We start from the raw sequence: 12,015 nt of genomic DNA, 5'->3' as shown, positions 1-12,015 counted from the left end.
GCATATAATAAATAGCCAAAACCTATCTATCTATCTATCTATCTATCTATCTATCTATCTATCTATATATATATATATATATATATATATATTTCAAATAAGCCATATATATTAATACATTAAAGTCTGGATTCTCTTAACGACCTCGGGATCAGAGCCCAAGGCGGAACCGCCCAAAGACTATGATATCGGACCGGCGGGGATTTGAACCCTCGTCTAGGATATCTGTATGCCAGTGACCATACCACTCTGCCACGAAGAAAGAGTGGTATGGTCACTGGCATACAGATAACCTAGACGAGGGTTCAAATCCCCGCCGGTCCGATATCATAGTCTTTGGGCGGTTCCGCCTTGGGCTCTGATCCCGAGGTCGTTAAGAGAATCCAGACTTTAATGTATTAATATATATGGCTTATTTGAAATATGAAACACGTTTAAATGTGCAAAAAAAAAAAAATTATCATATATATATATATATATATATAAATAAATTTCTACCTCATACTTGGGATCGAACGCTAGCCCCTTCTAATGAAAGGCCAGGTCGAAACCAACCATGTCACGCGAGCCCATAAAAGAAATTGGAACCTGACGCTACCAGCTGTCCGAGGATTTACCTGGCGAGACATCAGTCTCTTACCAGCGAGTTTTATCCAATTTCCCGGGCCACCACGTGACGGCCCGGGAAATTGGGTAAAACTTGCTGGTAAGAGACTGATGTCTCGCCAGGTAAATCCTCGGACAGCTGGTAGCGTCAGGTTCCAATTTCTTTTATGGGCTCTTGTGACATGGTTGGTTTCGACCTGGCCTTTCATTAGAAGGGGCTAGCGTTCGATCCCAAGTATGAGGTAGAAATTTATTTCTATTTGAACACGATGTTGTGTTGATATATATATATATATATATATATATATATATACTGTATATAGGGTATATGTGGCCAATAGCACCACGTAGCCTCATTCTAGACAGAGACGATTAATTTACAACAGTTACAGCTCTCTTGGGCCAAAGAGTTTAAATCATGAAGCAGTCAAATCAATAATCATTATCCGGTCCTTGTCATTGCCCTAATTATCACCAATCCATCAAGAATGATTCCAATCAATAAATACTAGAGAGCAAGGGTTGTCATTATTCTGGTAAAATATGTCAACACAAGCCTTTCCAAATCCGTAGTCATGTCCGTTCCAGTTCGTTTACCATTAAAACTGTTTTCATTAATAACAACCACAAGCCAAGAGGAGGAAATATAAATATAAATAATAAACTGTTTCCGTCATTCACAACCAAAACAAGCAAAGATAAACAAAATATTACTTACTTTTATTAAAGAAAAAAAATTCTATGCAGGTCGGAAAAATAAGATAATCCAGCATTCACATTCGTTTCTAATAGCAGTCAGAATAAGACAAAAAAGTATTTGTCCCAGACATACACAATTGCCCTAACCTATACAACAATCTTTCTCGCTACAAACAATCATTACATTAACTACCTCTCGTTCTTTGATTTGTTCTCTCTCTCTCTCTCTCTCTCTCTCTCCTCTCTCTCTCTCTCTCTCTTTCTCTCTCTCTCTCTCTCTTAAATGGTTTCGGCAAACCACGAAAAAATATAAAAAATAAACAAGTAATTTATCCAATACAGGCTGAGAACAATGTTCACCAGAATATCAACCTATAGCTAGTAACGTTGTTAATAGCTATTCTAATGTGATTGTAATAGATGACATGAGACACTGGGGGGGGGGGGGGGGGGGGGGGGGAGTTTGAACGATTTCTCTTTATCATTGAAACTGGGCAGATGAAGCCAATCATGTCAATGTCCTACAGGGTACCCATTCATTTCCAAGAGGTACAAATGCAAATTAGTAAATTAGGAGAACAAGGGATTATTGAGGAGAGGGAATCTCCTTAGGCTTATCCAATTGTAACAGTTAAGAAAAGGGATGGCTCAATAATATTGTGTATTGATTGTAGGAAATTGAATGCAATTTCTATCGTCCTCAATCGAAGAGTTACTCGTAAAGGTTCGTGATAGCAAATATTTTATAACCATCGATTTATAATCTTAACACTATCAAATACCCTTACAGTATGAAAGTAAATGCAAACTGGCATTTGTAGCCAACAATAATCTATTTCTGGAAAATGACCCTAGTCATTTTTATATATAATGATGCTTGTGTTATCTCTCTTATTTGGCCATAATGTTCTTGTTTATCTTTGAAATGTCATAATTACAGGGAAAATGGCAGAATTACATCATCAATGTATTCGTAAAGCCTTAGATGCATTGCCCTGCAATGGTATAGAAATTAATTCAGTGAATTATAAAGGTAGGTCTAATTTCTAGGTCATGTTATAGCCGCAGAAGGAATTCGACCCTGACCCTGCAAAGTACAACCTATTAAAGAGTTCTCAAGGCCATGCACTCCTATAGAAGGAGCTAGATTTCTTAGGCTTGTAAGGATTTACCGTAAATCCACAAAGACAATACACGAAAGAGGGGAAGCTCCAGCCACAGTCGCATCGGCCGCATACAAATTAGTACCAGGCATGAAATGAAGATGGCGGTAGCATTGCACCTCCCTACATCGTCTGTTTGTTTACAAAGCGGGGCATTCAATTTCAATCATGAGTGGGCGTAGCCATCATCACCCGTGTCGTGTGTGAGGTTTGCAATAGGACGAAATATGATTTTCCCCATCTGATTTTTCATGTTTTTCCTCAGAATAAAGAAAGGTAATAAAATCATTACATCTGTTACAAAGTACATGATGACTTTTAGAGAAAATGAAGAAATAAAATAGACCAAAGCAAAATTGAATGTCGGTGCAGTGTTATTCCGAAATAAATATTGGAAAATATTTACAATACGATGGATGCCTCTAAGCGGATTTTCGACTAGAAAAAAATATGGCATTTTTTTACTTATGGACATTAATTGCTTTCAACATAAAATATAGGTTTTTCCGTTGTATTATGATGTGATTTGAATGATTTTGAGGTTCATTTCCATCGCAAATGAATACTTATCCTTCCACCATCCCTCCCCCTATAGGTAACAATCTGGGGGAACCTCCTTGCGAAGCGTGGTTTTGGGGGGGAAAGACAAAGTTGGTAAAAACAGTGCAAAATGGAGGAAAACACCTAAATATAACACTCAAACATATAAAAATGAACCGGTAAACAGGTATATACTGAATTCGAAATACATAAAAATAGTGGAAATGGGAAAACCCGAGCCAAGAATTTTACATGAGAAAATGGCATATAAATGCACTATATGACCAGTTATTGCACGTCACATTGTAGTTGTGCACTAACCTGACCTAACCTAACCTAACCTAACGTTTTACTTGATTTGTATAAGAACTAGGTTACCTTGTTAATGTCCATAACTAAAATAATACCAAAAATAAAAATATTCTTAACATTTGAAACCCCAACAACTAACCTAACCTTCCTGGTAGTGTACATCAGTAGCCTAATCATGTCAACAGTAAACCTAACCATATCAGCAGTACCATAACCATGCCAACACTCACCTAACCATGTCAACAGTAATTTGCAATGGAAATGAAGCTATCTTGCAAAAGCATATCAAAATCAATTAGAAAAACTATATTTTCTTGTCATTTAGAGGCGTCAATTGTATTTAAAATAAATACCCTAAAGTTATATTTGCATATCTTGAAAATCTCTAGAAATATGAAATAATCACACCAATTCCTATCACTGTCATACAATTCGTGAATATTGGGTTTCCATGCCTTTTCCAGATAGGCTACTCACAGCAACTTTGATATACTGTATATATACTGTAGTTATGTTATATCCTCAGCAGCTTACCCTTGGGTTGTAGTTATAAGTGTTTACCTTAATTTTTCATTAATAAGTAATTATTTAGCAAACCAAAGTTGTTTCATCCGGAAGGATGGATCTTATGGGAGCATTCATATGGGAGAGCATAAGTAGGTTACTCAAGTTAGAGTGTTTTACTTTAATTTCAAGTTCACTAACCTTTTAATCTATTTTCCCATAAGTATGGATAAAAAGCATTCAAAATAAAAAAAAATACATGCAAACCAGCATATCTGCTCCCACAAGATCCATTCTCACCATTTCATCTATGTTTCTGCATTATATGCTCATAATTGTTCAATTTTTAAAATTAAATCTTGTAATTGGTACCAACACCCCGCATAGTATTCCAAAGTAAATTTACCATTTGGCAGCAAATGTACGCAAGTAATACAGTAGTAATAAATTGGCAAAACAAGTTGTGAAAACCTATGATATTTGCTTGTACTGTGCATGATGCAAAAAGAAACATGGTTCAAGTCAACTAGAATAATAGTTTCAATTTTTTTTTTTTTTTTAGGAATGTACATGCTTCTTGCAGAAATGGCATTTTACTAGAAAATACCAGGCAGAAGTGTTGGTTATATTACCTTCATAAAAGGGTGCCAAATTAATATGCATTTTTGAGAACTCCCACAGTTGGGCTACGAGATTTTAATAAATTGTTATAAATAGGTTCTGACTTGATCAAGAGCTTAATAAATAATTATAAAGTATAATAAAGTGTATTCATTCCTCTAGGTTCTTAGATTTGTCTGACACATATGTATTATTGTATGTACAGTATATAATATTTTAGGAATAAGTACCTAAATATCATATATATAGATATAAGGAAATACTGTATATTGTAACTTCCCTTAGACATGGATTTCAACTTCCCTCAAATGACAAATGATGAATTGCCACCCTGCTTCATAATATCTATGTCTATGTATTTGCAGATGCCTACAGTTGATTAGAGTTGTCAATAATGTCTTCTTGATAAAAGTACAAAATATGTAAACAACTGTTGTAGAGTATGCAGTCTTCACTTTTCTTGCAAGAACTATGTGACTTCAGATTCCTCAAGACTCAATAAAAACGCATGTCCAGATCAAAATCTTGCAGGTGTGGATGAATATGTTATTGCTATAATATAAAGACGTTGTTATATACTGTAATTTGTTTTATAATACATTTTTATAGTACAGTATTATGGACTGAAAATGTTAGTTATACTAGTAACTCTTTCCCACTTTCACAGGTAATCCAAATGATACATCTGCAGCACCAGCAATAACATACAACTCTGAGTGCAGTACTGCACCATTTGAAAGCATTTTTAAAAAACTGGCACAGGTATAGTTCAGTTTGTAGTTTTGAAATCTAATTGTTTTGGTTGAATGATTTCTCTGTGGTTTGTTTCCTATTTGATTTGTGACGTCAATTTTTATTTGCTTTTTATGAAAATTAAGTTAAACCTAGATTTTTGCTTATACAGTTTTCTGTAAAATACAGCATTGCATTTGTTATAAAAGGATACATTACTTTTACTACTTTGTTGTTGTACTTTTCTTAGTTTTATCAACAAATATTGCTTAACCTTTGCCTAATCAGCATGCATGTTAGGTCTGCTTGTTCATTTTGATTTCATATTATTGGTTTTGATTATCCCATGCTTTGTTTGCTATTCAAATTCTGATATATGCATGTTTTGTTTGCATGACTTGTATGACTAATGCATGCAAATGAAGCATGTGCCATTTCTTTTACTTTGTTTATGTTCTTTGCAAGAACATCTGTGTACAGTCGCTTAGGTATGTACACTATACAATCATGAGCAAAAACCCCCAAAAAGGAAAATAGTTACTGTATACTATATTGGTGAAATAATAAGATAATATGAGAATAAGTTTGTTTCATTCTAACTGCCCTCTCAATTTTAGATAAAGATACTTAGCAATTAATGTTTCATTAAGTGAAGGATTTTAATTAATGATTCAGAAATGCCTAATGTATAAGTCATAAACTATGATAGAGCCCTATAATCATGTTAACAAGCAATATTAATCGATTTAGTATTCAATGATTAATAAAGAGAAGTTTACTGCAGCATAAGAATAAATATTAACATTTAGATAAGCCGCTCTACGTCACAGCCGAGTTTTAGTTAAGGGCATGATTAATAGATGGCGCGCATTCTGAAGGGTTGGATGATGTTTTTTTAATGGTATTAATAGTCAGTTTCCCATCTTTCGTGTATTGTCTTTGGTGAATCCATAAGAGGTTTTGGAGAAATAGCGAGACCTTTAGATGCTTTAAAGAAACAAACAGTAATAAATTGTAAAATGGAACAAGGAAAGGTGTTTAAACAATTCAAAGTTGCATTAACCAGTGATGAGTTACTGGCATATCATGGATTTGATCATCCTTTTTGTTAACAACAGATACGACTAGCTTACCTTTCGGTGGCATGATTTCTCAATGAAACAATGAGGGTAAAGAGCAACCTTTTTGTGTTTTTCTAGTATATGTGTATTTGGGAATGCTTTTACTTAGGACACTCATACGTACATTATGGGGGATACATCACTAAATTAATTCGACTAGGCGAAGTGCTGTTTCATTACCAGGTCTGGAATTTATAAGTAGGGTTATGAATTCAGTCATGGGCATGATGAAAATTTGACATATTTAAGTCACGCCATGTAGGCCTTCAGCTAATGACTGAGCAGAATTCTACTAAAGGGATTTGGTGCGAATATTATGACCCCTGTCATTGGCACGGCATGCTTTGTATGGCTGAGCTACCCTTGAACATTGCATATAATTCATCGCTAGGAGAATGCCTTACTTTTTAGTGTAAAAGCAGGATCTTGTCTAACCCTATATGGGCCTAGTAAATTTACTTCAATAACCAAATTACTCAACTAAATAGTATCGAGTATACCTATTAAATCTGTTACCGAGAGAGAGCCAGTGGAAACACAGATCAAAGAACGAAGGACAGTTAAGAACTGCCAAAGTCAAGGTATTTTTATGAGAAAATATGTATATCAAACGGTTACAACCAAGTGTATATGGGTCCGTGGTGAGTAAATATGGTTAGATCTAGCACAGTGGTGTTACAAATAATTATTGGTGGCGTAGTGTCTGAACACCATCAGGCACACATACACTCCGAGAGATGCAGTTTTCAAAAGTTTCTATAAAATTGCACCTACATAACACTACATGCACAAAATTCCAGGACTTGATGAATAGGGATTTTTTTTTCTTGTTCTTTGAACAGACCTCATTTCTTCTTTTGATATGTGTTACAGATAAACTTGATGATAAAAAATGTATTCTTATATGAGTGCTCAATGTAGTGAGGTAAGATCTGTGATAGTATTTTTGTATCTAGAAATATAAAATTATACCACACGTGTATCACACAGACTCGTACTCTGTAACAGTATTTAAATTTTTTGTATATTCTTGTTATTGCTCTCCCCTCGCACTGATAACCTGTTTAAGAATGTATGTTCTTTAATCATTATTTTTGAATTTTTGTGGAATTCTTGCTTAGAATGAGTTATATATAAACTCATGCTATGTCAAAAAAAGTTAGTTGCATTAACCTCACTTCTCAATTATCCCCTAACTGGTGACCACAGGAGTGTCCACCTCCCTTCTGCCTAACCCTCACTCCTGTGTCTTACTGTTTAGTGATGCCTCCCTCAGACACTGACTCTACTATCAATGCAACACCACTGAAACTACTGTCCTTCACCAGCGGAGAAGCATTCGCCTGGTTCCAGCATGCTGAAGTCCAAGGACGTGACTCAGTCTATAACCTGCTGAATACAACTCTCCTCCCGAAGGGAATCTACTTCATGCCCTTTGGGTATGGAGCCTACCCGAACCTGTACGTGCTGACATCCCCGATTTTGATATTTTGTACATGAAGGACTTGATAACCAAAGTCGATGCCCTTATAGACAGCCATTTCACCACATTCAAGTCCTCCATCAACGCCTCCACTCCTGACAAAGTGGACAACTATTCAACATTACATGAATGGGGTAGGACACAGACGCCCATCCCGTGATATATCAAAGCAGCGACAAAACTGCCACCACCCGTCAACGACCTATACAGCCAGTTCCTGATGCCCCTCGGCCACAGTTATGCTATTACCATTCCAGATTTAGGGTTGCTATAAAGAAATGTGAGGAATGGTTGTCATTGCCCAAAAAACTTGTAAGTAGGCCATCGCTTGAGACGGTGGCCTCCCCTGTTACTAATCTTTGTTTTTACATGATGCAGGTACATGCATGCGATTTTTGGAAAACACATGTGCTTGCCATTCCAGTCCTCTTCTGTCAAGGCTACTAACCAGGACACGAGGTAGTCTGTCTAAGTTTCCGACATCCACTACCCACCTAGATTATGAAACCCTCACATTATCCTTTGGAAGCGCCAAATATAATTGGAAGTTTCATGTGGCTGACGTCACATTGCCCATCCTCGGTGCAGACATCCTCTCACATTTCCACCTACTGGTTGATGTCGCTCACTGTCGGTTAGTCAACTCGAATTCGTACCCCACAACACTTTTCCAGCCCAACCCCTCCGACATCGCTCTCCACATCAGCGCACCCACGTATGCCAACATCCACCTCCTCATATTGTATCTGGAAGTTTTCCATCCAGAAATTTGTCAAATTCCCAAAGTGCCAGCTAAACACAGTATTTATCACAACATTAAAATGACAGGGCACCTAGTGTTTGCCAGATTCAGACATCTGGCACCGGATCATTTGGCAGCCCCTAAATCAATATTTGCTGAAATGGAAGAAATGGGTCTTTCCCAATAGGACTCAAGCCCATAGACGTAACTCTTAAACTTCGTCCTAAAAATAAGATTGCTCTCTGTTTCCGTGTAAGGATTAGAGACACCTGAATGTGCAGACAGAACCGGGTCACTACTGCCTCCCAAACATCCCCGACGTGACCTCCTATTTGCAAATGCTCGACCTCCTGAAGGGGTGCCAATAAACCCAGAAGACATCCCCAAGACCTTCAATTATTCCTCTTTTGGCCTTCTGTGTATGTTATAAGGACAACATACTTGTGTTATCTTCCTCCAAAGAGGAACACCTCCATCATCTACGCATCGTGATGGACCGCCTACAACAGAACAGCCATATAGTACGGTACAACAAGTGTACCTGTGGCACCAATGAAGTATTGTTATTGGGGCACCAAATCACTCATGAAGGAGTCCACCCCCTCCCTAAAAAAGTACCAGCCGTTCAGAACTTCCCAAAGCCCCCGACTGTCAAAGCACTGCAATAATTCTTAGGCATGATCAACTATTATCACCGCTTCCTTCCAGCCATCGCCACCACTCTTGGGCCCCCCCCCCCCCCCCCCCCTCTACACTTCCCACAAGGGCAAGCCAAAAGACCTGAAGTGTGATCCCCTTCACGAAGCAGCCTTCTGCAATACAAAAAATGTCCTATCAACTGCTGCTGCTTTCACTTTTCCTGTGCTGCATGCACTTCTCCTTCTCTGCACCGATGCCCACGACGTCATTATTGGGGCAGTACTCATGCGGTCAACAGCTGTCCCCGCACATTGGCCTTCTTCCATAGAAAACTGACCAAGGTGTAATCCGGGTACTCTACCTTTCACCGCGAATTACGGGGGGTGCACTTGGCTCGCAGTCACTTTTATCACTTCTTGTAAGGTATGCCCAGGAACCATATGCCTCTGGTGCACGCCTTCACTTGACAGTCTGACATGTGCTCCTCCCATCAATACCGACATCTCTTCTCCGGAAATGAATACAATTGTACCCTTCAACATGTCCCTGGGAAAATTAATTCCGTTGCCAAAGTCCTGCCAAGAAACACATTGGCCACCATTCACCTGGGATTGGATAATAACACCTTGGCAAAAGTCTAATGTAATGATCCAGAGTACCAAGCATGAAGGACATCTTACACTTCCTCCTGTTGGGAGGACGTCCCTCTTGACAGTAGGTACCTTCTCCCATGCGCCGACAGGTGTTTGATTTCATTCATGGCCTTTCACATCCCTCTCACTGTTCTACTGCACAGCTACTAAAGACAAAGTTCATTTGGCATGACATTACTAAGGATGATAAGGATTGGGTTCACGCCTGTAATTCATGCCAAACCTCAAAAGAAGTACATAGAAACATGGATTCAAGAGTGGGCACCTTTCCTTAACCTCGGCGGTGCTTTACCCATATTCATGTTGAACGTTTTCACTGCACCCTCAAAGCAGCTCCTTAGGACACCCTACATGTCTCAACAGCTGAAGAAGTGTACGACGACCTGTTGATTGTCCTAGCAGAATTATTTCTGTCGACAGCTTCCTCCGACGATCTCCAGTGGCCATGTCATATTATTGGAAAATTTACTCCATGCTGCCAGACCTACCAGCCCCCAGCGAAGCAACAGATACTGACAGAATTGCACAAGGCATTGCACGTTTTCATGTGCAATGACACCAGAAGCGACCACTAACACTCCCTTACATGGGCCCTTTCCTCAAGATCCTTCGAACTACAAAGGCGTTCTTACTAAACGTTTATGGCAAAGAAGACTGGGTCGTCATGGATCGCCTTAAACCTGCATATCTCCGGCAAAATGACCCCCAACAGTGTGCCTCTCCAGAGTAGGGGCCCTATTTCCCATGTGTGCTCTTTTTATGGAGAGCTATGTTCCGCACGTGTATCACACACAGTCGTACATTGTAACTGTATCTCTTTTTTTGTGTATTATTGTTATCGCTCTCCCCTCGCACTGACAACCTGTTTAAGCCTGTATGTTCTTGAATCATTGTGTTGGAGTTTTTGTGCCGTTCTTTCTTGGAACAGTTTCTATATACACTCATGCTGCTTCTAAATAAAGTTAGTTGCATTCACCTCGCTTCTCAACTAGCACCTAATTAGCGTCTTGCAAAACATATTGCTGAGTTAACCTAATACATAAAAAAATGTCAGGTGCATACTGTCAAGTGGATATTTATTAAGGAGCTATTCATGTGATTCCTGATTGTGGGGAACCGGGGCTGATCCAGAAGATTAAGTATTTATGGGTTTAAATTCAGTGTTAGATATTTTGTAGATGTTCATAGTTTTAATGAGGGAGAGGCGGGAAAACTAATTTTCTCTGGAAATGGCTAGTGACCACTGAATCCAATGATAGTTACATGAGTAAATGAGGTAATTTTGATCATGGAGGATAATGTTGTGAAATTATGTCGTAAAACCCAGACAATTAAAATTAAGAGGTGGGGGAAGACCCATTCCTACCCCTGTCCTACCAGTTCAATCCCGTACTGCCCGCAATCAGAGGAGATTGTTGACGAGATTATGTAATACTGAAATTTAATTTTTTTTTTCTTTTAAGTATTCTATACGTTCAAAGGTCAGAAAAAGAAAAGAGTGAAATTATTTCATATTTCTTATGTAAAATATGGTATACAATATTTCATTTTTACTTTATGTGTGACATCTGTTTTTTTTTTTTTTTTCTACACTCACACATGCATATATATCTCATAAAGAGCTCTTTTCCTATGCTGCCAGGGAATGAATTAAGAGATCCGAAAAAGGAATATATACACTGCTGAGTTCTGTTTCCTATTTCATTCAGAACAAATGCTAAATCCTTTTCTATGAGAACAATTTCCCCCTCAAATCCCACGCAGGATTTACCACCATCAAGATGTTGTATCCCATTATGTCTTTGATTTAGGAATCTAATTTTTAACGGTATACTACTCCTTTTCAGTGGTGTTGGGGTAACTAATAAACAAAGGAATGATCTCCTACAAATGTTTTTCTCAACTTCTTAATGCTCCACAGGTGAGGGATTTTAATTATACGACCAAGGGATTAGTGAGCTTTGTACAAATATTTTTCTATTATGTGTTAAGTTTTATTAAAGATGAAAGCTGTTTACGAGATAACGTAATTTGAATCGGCTCTGATAAGGAAAATACGATCAACATCTTGCAACGAATTTAACTCAAAGCTTTAGGATTAAACTTCCTTTCAACCATAATGAAAGCAGATGAGGAAGATTGATACCTAAAATGAAGAGGATCATCAACGATAAGGATGTTATTAGGAATATGCTCCTTA

This window comes from Palaemon carinicauda, chromosome 29, assembly GCF_036898095.1.
Source record: "Palaemon carinicauda isolate YSFRI2023 chromosome 29, ASM3689809v2, whole genome shotgun sequence".
NCBI classification, from domain to species: domain Eukaryota; kingdom Metazoa; phylum Arthropoda; class Malacostraca; order Decapoda; family Palaemonidae; genus Palaemon; species Palaemon carinicauda.
This window is presented reverse-complemented; position numbering follows the sequence as displayed.